The following is a 13,564-nucleotide window of genomic DNA, read 5'->3' on the forward strand; positions in this document are numbered from 1 at the left end:
GTGCCTTTGACAAATCAGTAAGGCTGAGGGCAGCCGCATGTCAAGTTCTCATGCTGCTTAGCCCGTTCTGTCGTCAGCCATTCAGAGGCCTAAATCTATGTGGAAAATGTCGCAGTTTCCCTAAAGGCCAGACGCCTCTTGTTCAAGGCGTTTACAAGCAGGACTTTGACACCAGGCGCTGGACAGACCATGACCAAGTCAGTCTCAAGGAACCAAAAAACATGGTAATCCCGGGCCCTCCGTTTATTAGTTCATTTTGGGACCAATAGCTTAAGAGGCCTGTGCAGTGACCACTACTAAACACAAATCACACATGGTATAGTAAAAAAAAGGTTGTTCGTCGTTTGATACTGTAGTTTTAAGCAGACAATACATTTTAGTAAGATAAGTGTTTACTGCCGTGACTATTGAGTAACCTACTGCCTATTTGGCAAAATGGGAAAGGGCAGGCTCAGCGTTTCATTCTTAAGAGGACCATAAAATGAGCTCATGTGGGTAATAGTGAATACTCCGGTTTGGAAAACTCTTTTGTTGAACTTTACTCAGGGCACTGTTTTTAGGTCTGGAATTTGAGACCACTTTAGCTGTGTTGTCAACCACTGTCACACATTAACAACATTAAATTGTCATTCACATTTGCTTCCGTCCACCACAACATACTACATGAGGCAGATGGGCAGCCCGTTTTACCCACTTGCTCCCTATACTTTGTGTGACTGCCTGAAGTCAGTGCTTAAAATCATTTCTGTTAGAAATGGGGTCTCTGGTTGGTAGTCAGTTTGCACTCTGTCCAAGCAGGCACTCTCACTCAAGTCAGGGTAAGGGAGTTACCCTCCTAAGACAACCCCTGCTCACCCCTTTGGTAACTTGGCACAAGCAGTCAGGCTTATCTCAAAAACAATGTCTAAAGTATTTGTACAAACACACAACCAGTAATACTGTGAAAAAACTACAAAATGGACACCACACCAGTTTAGAAAAATAGGTAGTAATTATCTAAATCAAACAAGACCAAAAAGACAACAATCCAACATACACAAATCAAGATATGATAAATCTTACTCCATAGAACAAAAAGGAAACGTTTTTACAAAAAGTATCTGGTTTGCATCAAAAATAAAGCTGCATGTGCGAGAGTGCGTTGGAAAAGTCAGCGATGTGTTGATTTCTTACTCACAAGTGAGGCCATGTGTCGTTTCTTCTCTGGTCGGGTAGGCAATGCGTCATTTTTCTCTCCCGCAAGAGAGCAATGCATCGATTTGCATATGGAGCACCTCGGACCCACGCAGGTTAACAATGACTTTGATGCTCAGTGATGATGCATGAGAAATCCAGCCGCACGGTGATGGAAAACCAAGCTACGTGGGGTTTGATTTGTTTTCAGCAGCAGCAAGCGGGTAGTGCATCTTTACTCCAGCCGCAATGCAGATAATGGATCGATTTCCCAGTTGTGATGCAGGTTGTGTGTTGTTTTAACAGCTGCGTTGCAGGTGGTGCATCAAAATCTTCCCAGTACTGCTTCCTGTGCATGGATTTCAGTCCTTGTTCTACCATCTTCACCTTTCAATTGCCCAGGGACTGGATAGAACACCACTTGGTAGGGCAGAAGTCTCAGCAGAGAGTCCAGGTGCTGGCAGAGGACTTCAAAACAGGAGTCAAGTTCAGTCCCAGCCCTTGGAGATTCTTCACAAGCAGGAATATACCACAAAGTCCAGTCTTTGTCCTCTTTCAGGCAGAAGCAGCAACTGCAGGCCAGCCTAGCAAAGAACAATCACGGGCAAAGGGGCAGTACTCCTCCTCCAGCTCTTCTCCTTGGCAGAGGTTCCTCTTGGTTCCAGAAGTAATCTAAAAATCTGTGGTTTGGGGTTCACTACTTATACCCCAGTCTATGTTGTTGACAAGATCCTGCCTTGCCCAGGCCTGGTTCCTGACTCATACCAGAGGGGTTCGAGACTGCATTGTGTGAGGTCAGGCACAGCCCTTTCCAGTGTAAGTGACCACTCCTCCCTCAACTCTAGCCTAGATGGCCCATTAGGATGTGCAAGCTACACCCCATCCCCTATGGTGTCACTGTCTAGTGGAGATTCAAAAACAGCCCAACTGTCAGTCTGACCCAGACAGGAAATACACAAGCAGACAGAGTCACAGAATGGTATAAGCAAGAAAATGCTCACTTTCTAAAAGTGGCATTTTCAAACATTCAATTTAAAAAACAACTTTACCAAAAAATGTATTTTTAAATTGTGAGTCCAGAGACCCCAAATTCCACATCCCAATCTGCTCCCAAAGAAAAGACTGCACTTTAATAATATTGAAATGCAGCCCCCATGTTAACCTATGAGAGAGATAGGCCTTGCAACAGTGAAAACCGAATTTGGCAGTATTTCACTGTTAGAACATGTAAAGCACTCCAGTGCATGTCCCACCTTCAATATACAATGCACCCTGCCCATGTGGCTACCTAAGGCCTACCTTAGGGGTGCCTTACATGTAGTAAAAGGGAAGGTTTTGGCCTGGCAAGTGGGTACGCTTGCCAGGTTTATTTGACAGTTTCAAGCTGTACACACAGACACTGCAGCGGCAGGTCTGAGCCATGTTTACAGGGCTACTCATGTGGGTGGCACAACCAGTGTTTCACATCCAATAGTAGCATTTATTTTACAGGCCATGGGCACCTCTAGTGCACTTTACTAAGGACTTACTAATAAAGCAAATATGCCAATCATGGATAAACCAATCACCAATACAATTTATACAGCGAACATATGCACGTTGGCACTGGTTAGCAGTGGTAAAGTGCCCAGAGTCCTAAAGCCAATAAAAACTAGTCAGAAAAAAAGTAGGAGGAAGGAGGCAAAATGTTTGGGGATGACCCTGCAAAAAGGGCCAGGTCCAGAAATTTCCTTTCTATTCAGTGATAAAGATATTTCAAAGCGTGTTTTGTTTACGTTTTTATATTATCTTTAAATACCAACAATGTGCTTTATTGTCCCTCCTTTTTAAAGTTGCTCTAATAAAGTGTTTAAGTGATACTGTTACCAGGGCCGGCATTATCGATGGTGGCACCCTGTCTGACAGTGTTTGTTAGTGCCCCCCAATGACCACCTCTGTCACGGATTCCCTCACTATCACCCTTTAACAATGTCCCTCAAGTCTCCATTATCACTCTCTTTCAGATGCATTTAATTAGTTTTATAACACCACTCATACCAGTGTAGGGTGTCAGAGCACTTTACATCACACACACATTACACAAATCATATGTGTGTAAATTATTGTATAAGAAATGTTACATAAGACAGAGGTAGGAGTCATATGTCATCCATACTGGTAGGCTGTAGAGTTTAATAGTTCGTATTCTGGAGAAGCACAAACTCCAAATTTAAAATGTAACACCATGGTTGGAGGTTCACTTTAATAATAAGAATTGATTTCTATTCAAATGAACCCTTTTTGCAACATCAGGATAATAAAAGGCTGGGGAAAATCATAATGCTCTAATCTATACCTTGCAGAATGCAGGCAGTTCTTTGATGACAATTAATAGCTTACTTTTCTATATCAGGATTTTAACTTATAAACTGCAACTATCTAAATGACCTACAAAAGTAGGAACCTGCTGCCCTATTTGCATTATATGCACTTTGTGATCTGCATGGTACACGATTTTTGCAGCAGGCATATTAACCATCTGCGCTACCTTAAGACACAAATAATAATAATAAAACGAGTGGCATACTGAATGGCCTGTTACTAGTAATTATGACAAAATATCTCCAGTAAACTATCCACATCACTGACTGCTTTTAACTGAAAATTTTAGATTTGCAAATTCATGGCAACCAAGTATAGGTGGTGACATGTTTTTTACATTTTATTTTGTCGCAAATAATTGTATTAAAAAAGAGAAACAACCACTTGACAAGCAAAGGCCTGACCTATTGGCTTGTCCCAATTTAACCAGCTATAGATATGCATCAAGAAATCCCCATGCCTTTAACAGATTCAATACTGTGGATGAACCATTAATGTCCAACACATTACCTTTGCAGTGCAGTGGACACAAATGGTTTGATCACAGCAACTCTTCGAGTGTAAGCGCCAGAAGGATTTTCTTTTTAAAAAACCAAGGGCCTGATTTACAGTGTGGCGGATGGGGAAACTCCATCACAAATGTGACGGGTATCCCGTCTGCCATATTACAATTTCCATAGGATATAATTGAATCGTAATATGGTGGATGGGATATCTGTCACATTTGTAACATAGTAACCCCATCCACCAAACTCTAAATCAGGCCCAAAGTCAGGTCGTGATGTAAAAGCTTACCTGGCATCATATTTTTAGGTCGAGCATAGCAGTGCACAAGCGCTACTTTTCCAACGTGTTGGCATGTATCTGGGCTTCTAACCATGACCACCACACGCATATCACTATTACTCATCATGGGCTTGCATTTCAAAAATCTTTGGTTATCATTGATAAATGCTTTTCGTTTGTCCCTTCTTGTTGCGGTTTTGTCATTGACCCTGTTACATGGATAATTGCACTTTTGCCGGTAACTTTGACTGCGAGCGATCTTCTTTTTCCTTTTGTGTCTCTCCTTTGCCCTCGTACTCATGGCAGCTGTGGTGCTTTGAATTGGCTCACTGATGTCAACAGTTTTACTTTTTATTTTCAGTCTGTGTGGCAAGAAAAGTCCAGTTAGGAACTTAAAAGTATAATAGCTTTAACTTGAGTAAATGTGAGACCCATTGCATTGCAAAGGTTTTTGTTTACTGTGACGCACACTGCACCCAGTGTACTAATTTTGCAGTATGCAAAGTGAAACCACAAAGTGCCATTAGGTGTGATCTGCTTTCACTTTGATCAGTTCTTGGGGAAGCATAACTCTGCCCTGCGATCACCGATCTGTGTGGGCTGTGTGGGAGAGATGCTGCTGAAAAGCTTTCCAGTGATACCTTTGCCAAGTGGATCCCTGCATAGGTATGGCCTTGTGACTATGATCACCAAGCAGGAATACATCCACTAGACGCCAGAGAAATGTATTTGGAGGAGCACCTGTCCTGAGCTTCCTACACAGGATCTTTCTGCCCCCATGGGACATAGTGGTGTTTACCCCCCCCACCCAACCTTCACCATCTGTAGGATGCTGGCCTGGCTTAAAGTGCGTACCAGATGGTACTTACACCTTGTGCCAGGTCCAGTTATCCCTTATTAGTAGATTAGTAGTGTCCTAGCAGCTTAGGCTGATAGAGGCAGCTATAGCAGAGCAGCATAGGCTGAACTAGGAGACATGGAAAGCTCCTACTATACCACTTATATCATATAGCACTATATCATAAGAAAACACAATACTCAGTTACTAAAAATAAAGGTACTTTATTTTAGTGACAATGTGCCAAATATATCTATATATATATATATACCTATATTCCAAATGGATGAAATGGGCCATATGTTAGGAATGATTGTATGATTTTGTAGCACATGCATTTGCCACACATGCCTTTACAACACGACCTTTACCATGTGGCCCTTTTCCATAGATATGCCTTTATCATGCAGGCAATTACCACTCATGCCTTTAATTTAAATGAAGATAAATATATATATATATATATATATATATATCACCAAATAATTTCAGGAATATAGGCGAGGAAAGGAACTTTCGTTTCACCAAAAATGCCCTTACCCATTTTGAAACCCTAAAGGTACCGCTACCTCCCTATACTCTTACCCAATGACAGTGACAGTGTTTGAGGTCAGAAGATAAATATTAAGAATGCCTGAAGTATATTTGCCTTTCTTTTCAGTTATAAGTACAACATAAGACTTCTTTTATCTTTCAGAGGGACTGTGATAATATTTATTCCAAATTGATTCTTAAGCTGTGAAACAATGATAATGTACATTTAGTACAAGGTCAACGCCTGTTTCACAATCTTAAAGTCCCTTCATCAGGGCCACTGAAATCAATATGTACACTATAACATTGTAAATAGCTACATATCTGCATCACAAACTGTAGGAGGCTGGCCTGGCTTATAGTGGGTACCTGATGGTACTTGCACCTTGTGCCAGGTCCAGTTATTCCTTATTAGTAGATTAGTAGTGTTCTAGCAGCTTAGGCTGATAGAGGTAGCTATAGCAGAGCAGCTTAGGCTGAACTAGGAGACATGCAAAGCTCCCACTATACCACTTATATCATAAAGCACTAGATCATAAGAATCACAATACACAGAGTTACTAAAAATAAAGGTACTTTATTTTAGTGACAATATGCCAAAAGTATCTCAGAGGATATACTCCCTTAGGAGGTAAGTAATATACACAAAATATACACAAAAACCAAAATCAGGTAAGTAAAACACTTAGAAAAGTAGGGGCAAACACTGTAGAACACAATAGAATGCAATAGGAGAAATTAGGCCTAGGGGCAACACAAACCATATACTCCAAAAGTGGAATGCGAACCACAAATGGACCCCAGGCCTAGTGTAGTGTGTAGGGGGTCACTGGGAGTGTAAGAAAACACTAAGGGTGTCCAAGATACCCCACCCCAAGACCCTGAAAATTAGGAGTAAAGTTACCCTACTACCCCAGAAAGACAGTAAAGTCGAGATAGGGAATTCTGCACAGACAACAACTGACTGCAAAGCACTGAAGACGGATTCCTGGACCTGAGGACCTGAAAAGGAAGGGGACCAAGTACAAGAGTCACGCAAGTGTCCAGGGGGGCAGGAGCCCACTGAACCCTGGATGAGGGTGCAAAAGGGCAGCCTCTGGGTGGAAGAAGCTGAAGATTCTACAACAATGGAAGGTGCTAGGAACTTCTCCTTTAGTCAGAAAATGTCCCACGGCATGCTGGAGGATAAAGAGTTGTTTCCACGCAGAAAGACCACAAACAAGCCTTGCTAGTTGCAAGAGTTGCGGTTGAAGATATTGGGTGCTGCCTGGGCCACGGATGGACCATAAGGTTGCCCCTTGGAGGAGGAGACAGAGGGGGCGCTTAGCAATAGAGAGAGCCCATGCAGAAGCAGGCAGCACCTGCAGAAGCACTTGAACAGGCATTCAAGAAATCTGAGCATAGCGGTTGTCTCAGCACAACAAATGAGGGTCCCACGAAGTCAGTGGTCAATTCAGCACGTTGAGCAATGCAAGACCGAGTGCTGGGGACCTGGGCTAGGCTGTGCACAAAGGAATCCTTGCAAGAGTGCACAGAAGCCCTAGCAGCTGCAGATCATGTAGTACACAGGATTTCTGTCTGGCGTGGGGAGGCAAGGACTTACCTCCTCCACATTTGGACAGAAGGACCACTGGACTGTCAGGGTCACTTGGATCCAGCTCCTGTGTTCCAGGGACCATGCTCGTCAAGATGAGAGGGGACCCAGAGGATTGGTAATGCAGAAGTTTGTGCCTGCGTTAGCAGGGGGAATATTCTTTCGACCCACGGGAGATTTCTTCTTGGCTTTGAGTGCAGGGTGAAGGCAGACACCCCTCAGAGTATGCACCACCAGGAAACAGTCGAGAAAGCCGGCAGGATTAGGGGCTACAATGTTGCTGGTAGTCTTCTTGCTACTTTGTTGCGGTTTTGCAGGCGTCCTGGAGCAGTCAGTGGTCGATCCTTGGCAGAAGTTGAAGAGAGAAGTGCAGAGGAACTCTGGTGAGCTCTTGCATTGGTTATCTGAAGAGAAACCCACAGGACAGGCCCTAAATAGCCATCAGAGGAGGACTGGCTACCTAACCAGGTAAGAACCTATCAGGAGGGGTCTCTGACGTCACCTGATGGCACTGGCCACTCAGAGGTCTCCATTGTGCCATCACACCTCTGCATTCAAGATGGCAGAGGTCTGGGACACACTGGAGGAGCTCTGGGCACCACCCCTGTGGTGGTGATGGACAGGGGAGTGGTGACTCCCCTCTCCTTTGTCCAGTTTCGCACCATAGCAGGGGCTGGGGGCACCCTGAACCAGTGTAGACTGGCTTATGCACGGAGGGCACATCTGTGCCCTTCAAAGCATTTCCAGAGGCTGAGGGAGGCTCCTCCTCCCCAGCCCTTAACACCTATTTCCAAAGGTAGAGGGTGTAACACTCTCTCTCAGAGGAAATCCTTTGTTCTGCCTTCCTGGGGCTGGGCTGGCCAGACCCCAGGAGAGCAGAAACCTGTCTGAGGGTTGGCAGCAGCGGTAGCTGCAGATAAAAACCCCAGAGAGCTAGTTTGGCAGTACCCGGGGTCCATGCTGGAGCCCCCGGGATGCATGGGATTGTCCCCCCAACACCAGAATGGTATTGGGAGGACAATTCCATGATCTTAGCATTTACATGGCCATGTTCGGAGTTACCGTTGTGAAGCTACACATAGGTATTGACCTATATGTAGTTCACCCGTGTAATGGTGTCCCCGCACTCACAAAGTCCGGGGAAATTGCCCTGAAAAATGTGGGTGCACCTTGGCTAGTGCCAGGGTGCCCTCACACTTAGGAATTTTGCACCTAACCTTCACTAAGTGAGGGTTAGACATATGGGTGACTTATAAGTTACTTAAGTGCAGTGTAAAATGGATGTAAAATAACGTGGACGTTATTTCACTCAGGCTTCAGTGGCAGTCCTGTGTAAGAATTGTCTAAGCTCCCGATGGGTGGCAAAAGAAATGCTGCAGCCCATAGGGATCTCCTGGAACCCCAATACCCTGGGTACCTAGGTACCATATACCAGGGAATTATAAGGGTGTTCCAGTGTGTCAATCAGAATTGGTAAAATTAGTCACTAGCCTGCAGTGACAATTTTAAAAGCAGAGAGAGCATAAACACTGATGTTCTAGTTAGCAGAGCCTCAGTGATACAGTTAGGCACCACATAGGGAACATATATAGGCCACAAACTTATGAGCACTGAGGTCCTGGCTAGCAGGATCCCAGTGACAAATATCAAACACACTGACAACATAGGGTTTCCACTATGAGCACTGGGGCCCTGGCTAGCAGGATCCCAGTGAGACAGTAAAAACATCCTGACATATACTCACAAACAGGCCAAAAGTGGGAGTAACACGGCTAGAAAGAGGCTACCTTCCTACACCATCCAGGATGATAGAAAGCTCATTGGATACACGGATAATTTTGGAGCAACAAGAAGAGTGGGCCTCCCTACCTTGACATCAGGACATTCTTTCACCCCAAAACAGCCAATATAGTAGATTGTGGCGAGAGGAAAGGCCAGTAGACACCAGGGTAAAATATTTAAAAAAGAAGAGGTGGCCAACCCAGGCATTTGGTCTTGCACCTACCACATTATGCCTCAGCAGTCTTTCTATCCCTCCAGGGGCAAATTGGTGGGTTTTATCCCCAGAGCCCACTCAATACCATAGAAAACTTTGACCATACGAAGTAAATTTATTCTTTGCATTGCCCCTGGTTTGGCCCATTTGTGTTGTGGGGCTAGGCACAGCCACAGAGGTTTAGTACTGTTTTTACTAGGAGAAGTATGGGAATACTGGGTGGGAGGAATGTTGTGGATTCTCACAGATTCTGTAATTGTCGGGTACAGAATTGTGAAAGAATGCATGTTAAGGTAAAGTTTGAGGTTTGCAGGATATTCTGGGTACGAAAACTTAGTGGGATACTTGGAGGTCACACCACTCTGGACTCCATTGGGTGATCAGTATTCAGAAATGTCTAGGTATAGTATGTTTCACTGGCTGCTGGCCACACCTGAGCACCAATACAGCTGTCACCTACATCTCCAAAATGGGTTGATTTTGATGTTAAAAATGTGAGCCCTCCACATTGCATTTCAGTAGATCATCTGTTGCATGTCTAGTCCCAGTCACATAAATGGGGCACTGCTTTATTGCAAGAAGTGTGGGAACACTGTGTTATAAGTATTTTGCAGATCGCATCAGGCTCTAGAACTTTTCCTGAAATAAATATATGAAAAATGTGTAATAGTAGTCAAAGATTGAGATATTCTGGGCATTCTGGGTTCAAAAAAGTACCGGAATCCATGCAGGTTACATCACTCTAGACTACACTGGATGTCCAGGCTTTAGAAATTTCTGGGTTTAGTAGAATTCCCTGGGTGACGACCAAGAACCTTATCAAATACTGCTTGTTAGACCTGCCAGTCTTTGGGTAGTCTTCCCCCCAAACCTTTTGCCTTACGCCTGTATTTTTGCAGATCTAATTTTTGTTGGCCTTCGAGCTCTGTACACTTTACCACTTCTAACTGGCTTACACCTAACTGGAACAGTTAATTCACTTGTACGTCCATAATAAAGTGGTACACCATGCACCCAGGGCTTCTAACTTAAATGCTACTAATGGGCCTGCAGGAATTATTGTGCCACCTACTTAAGTCACCTTTTAAAATATGCCTCAGGGCTGCCTTTGCAGCCTATGTGTGCAGTTCTAATCTGCCATTTTGACCAGACAAAATTAATAAGCTTTGCCAGACCCAAACCTTCCTTTTTAATATATATATCACCCCTATGCTAGGCCCTAAACAGCTCATGGGGCAGTTTGCAGTGTATTTAAAGAGAGGGACATGTGAGACACAAGCAATCACCAAATTAATCTGTGCTTAACTTTATGGCAGTTTGGCACAAAAGCAGTCCATCTTAACTTAGAGGCAATGTATTCAGTAGTTATGTGGAACTTTAAGCTGCAATGAAGCGAAAATACAACACAAGAAAATCCCACACCAATTTAAGAGAATAGAGTGAGATGTAATAAGTTATGTGAGATTAAAACCACAAAAATCCAATCAATAGAACCAGAGATAAACAATTTTAGTTCATTTTAAGTTAAAATAGTGTCTAGAAGCACAATAGGCCAACTGTGGACATCTGGTTGCCCTAGATCTGGAAAAAGCCACAAGTTCAAACTGAAAAATATACACATTCAAGCCAACCACAATGGCTCAGATACAGGGACCCAGTTACACCCGTAAAACAAAGTACCTTAAATCCTGGTATGCAGAGCATTATGAGATCCCATGTCAAGGATGCGTCTCACTGTGCCACTTCTGTAGAAGCTGGGGGCTGGGATATGGAATCCTGCACTGTCATCGAGCATGCTGTCAATGAGGACTTGTGATGTAAAGGCCTGCATCGAAAATGCATCCCTTAGCGGTGGTTCTGAGGGGACTGTGGGCTGTTATACGAGGTTTGGTGTCAGGGATGTGTGGTGCTGCAGTGGTGCCGAAGTGGCTGAGAGGAAATGCATTGTGCTGCATTGTTTCTGTTTGTAGGACCACAGCTGGACTGACAGAGCACCTTCAGGCCCACTTTCAAGGGTCCAGGACTGGGTTGGCACTACTTGTGGAGTAGGACTTACAGCGGACGAGTCCAGGTGCTGGGTTCAAGGTGGTTGGAGCCTTTTCTTTTTTAGAAAGTTAGATTCTGAATATGCCACTTTTAGAAAATGTATATTTTCTTGTTCTAACCATTTGTGCCTTCTACCAGTGTCCTCAGTCTCACGACGGCTGCAAAGAGCCCAAAACTTCACAATTTCACTTTTTGTTACAGAGGAGCTCAACTGATGCCAGCCAAAGGTCCTGGAACTGTGAAGGCGCCTCTCGAGGATCAGGAACTCACTCTAATGGAGGCCAGCAGGACTCAGGCAGGTTCAGTTGCAGGTTGAGGCAGGTCCAGTGCAGCATGTCAGCTGGGCAGTTGCAGGGAGGCTTCTCGAGCTTGCTGTGTCCCTCTAGTTCAGACAGGAGGTCAGCCAACTAACCCTTGGAATCACTCAGCAGGCCAGTCTTCCTTCTCATAGAGCAAAAAAGGCAGACCTAAAGCAGCAGGCTAGACCTCTGAGGGGCACATGGCAGTCCTTCTTCTGTATTGTTCGCAGGTCCAGTGGTGCACTGAAGAGTGGCTGTAGAGATGCAATATGTATACCTGGTGCCAGCCTTCGAAGTGGGAGGATTACCTATATTGCCCCAAATCTGGTTCTGGAAAGTACTTCCCTCCCCCTGTAAGGGCACCAAGAAGTCGGAGGTGACAAAAAAGTAGCATCAGGTTCCTTTTTCTGTGCTGGAGGCAAGCTCTCTGAAATGTAAGTGGGGCAAAGCACAGCTCCACCCCAGGCACTACTTCATTCTGTCACCCTTCCTTAGGGCTAGTAGTTAATGCCTCCAGAGACTGGCACAACAATCCTCCTCATGGACCCTGTGCATCTCTAGGGCAACCTCATAAGCCTCGAATCAGCTGTCTATCTCATCCTGCACTTCAAAGTCAGGCACCAGGTCCTTGGGGTTGAGGACCCTTCTGTCTCCATTGAACACTATGCAGTTGCTGCCACGTGGACATGGTGAGCTACTGCATTTTCAGGTCCAGTTCCTTTAGACTCCCTTCATGAGCCCAGCTAGCTTTCTCTCGTCCAAGGCTAGGGCTCACTCAGCTTTAGTGCTCTCCTGGGCTCTTTCTGCATTAGCCCTTTTTGCTTCTTTAGCCAGTCCCAGCTGGGCCATCTGCAGCTTGAACTCTTTTTCAGCTCTCCAGTCCTCCAGTTCCTCCAGGGTCAGGGGCTGGGAGGAAATGCTGCTTCCTGTGTAGAACACAGTAAGAGACTTCTCTCCCGTGGGTTTCCCAATCTCCTCTCATTCTGGAGCCAGGGGCAGAAGATTCTCCTCTCCTTTCTGCTCTGGGGTAATTGCAAATGTATCCTCCTCGGCTTATATTTCATCCTCTTCCTCATCAATTTCATCCTCCTCCTTACCATCATCCCACTCTTGCTCCTGTCCTATGTTGCAGCTTGAAGCCTGCAGACCTCCACAAAGGATGGGAGAGTAATTCCATATGCAATTGTTGGAGAGCCCTTGGTCAGCTTCAGCCCTCTCTCCTTGCACCACTTCTTCAGCTCAGCCATACCGAGCTGAAGAAGTTTGTCAAAATCCAACTCCATCTTTGTAGGCAAGAGTTGCCGGTGCACAATATGTGAGGCAGGAATTACATTTGGAAAAAGGGAAAGAATAGCCAATCAAGGAGAAAAATGGGCCCATTCATGCTCAGACCCTGCCGCCCGCGATGACTGTCCAGGTAAAGCTCCAGTAAACCCCACTCTTCAGGCTACAGCAACTGCCAGTGATGACTGTCAGCACAAGATTTAAACTTCTCACTACTGCACCAGCAGCCTGTGGTGGCCACTAATGAGAAGCTCCAGAAAAACCGTCTGTAATGCCCATTTGGATCTTCATGCTACAGGGATGACTGTCCGCAACACCAGGCCTGCTCTTCGTGGTACAGTGACAACCATCCGCAACAATCTCCCTTCTCCTCGTATCCTCTTCAACCACTGTTAGAAATGGGGTAACAGAACTCTTAGCGCCGGACTTTGAAAAGGTAACTTTTTCAGAGGGTTTAACCTGGTCCCTGTATCTGCCATGCACCCCAATGCAGTTAGCCTGAACTTGCGACTTTCCCCTGGTTTTGAATAAACAGATGACCATGAGTGGCACTTTGTGCTTTAGGTGTTATGTCTACCTAAAACTTTAAAAAGGAAAATCTAAGGTTCTACTATTTGGATTTCTGTCTGTTCTCCACCTTTCTAAACTGGCTT

This window comes from Pleurodeles waltl, chromosome 12, assembly GCF_031143425.1.
Source record: "Pleurodeles waltl isolate 20211129_DDA chromosome 12, aPleWal1.hap1.20221129, whole genome shotgun sequence".
Lineage (NCBI taxonomy): Eukaryota > Metazoa > Chordata > Amphibia > Caudata > Salamandridae > Pleurodeles > Pleurodeles waltl.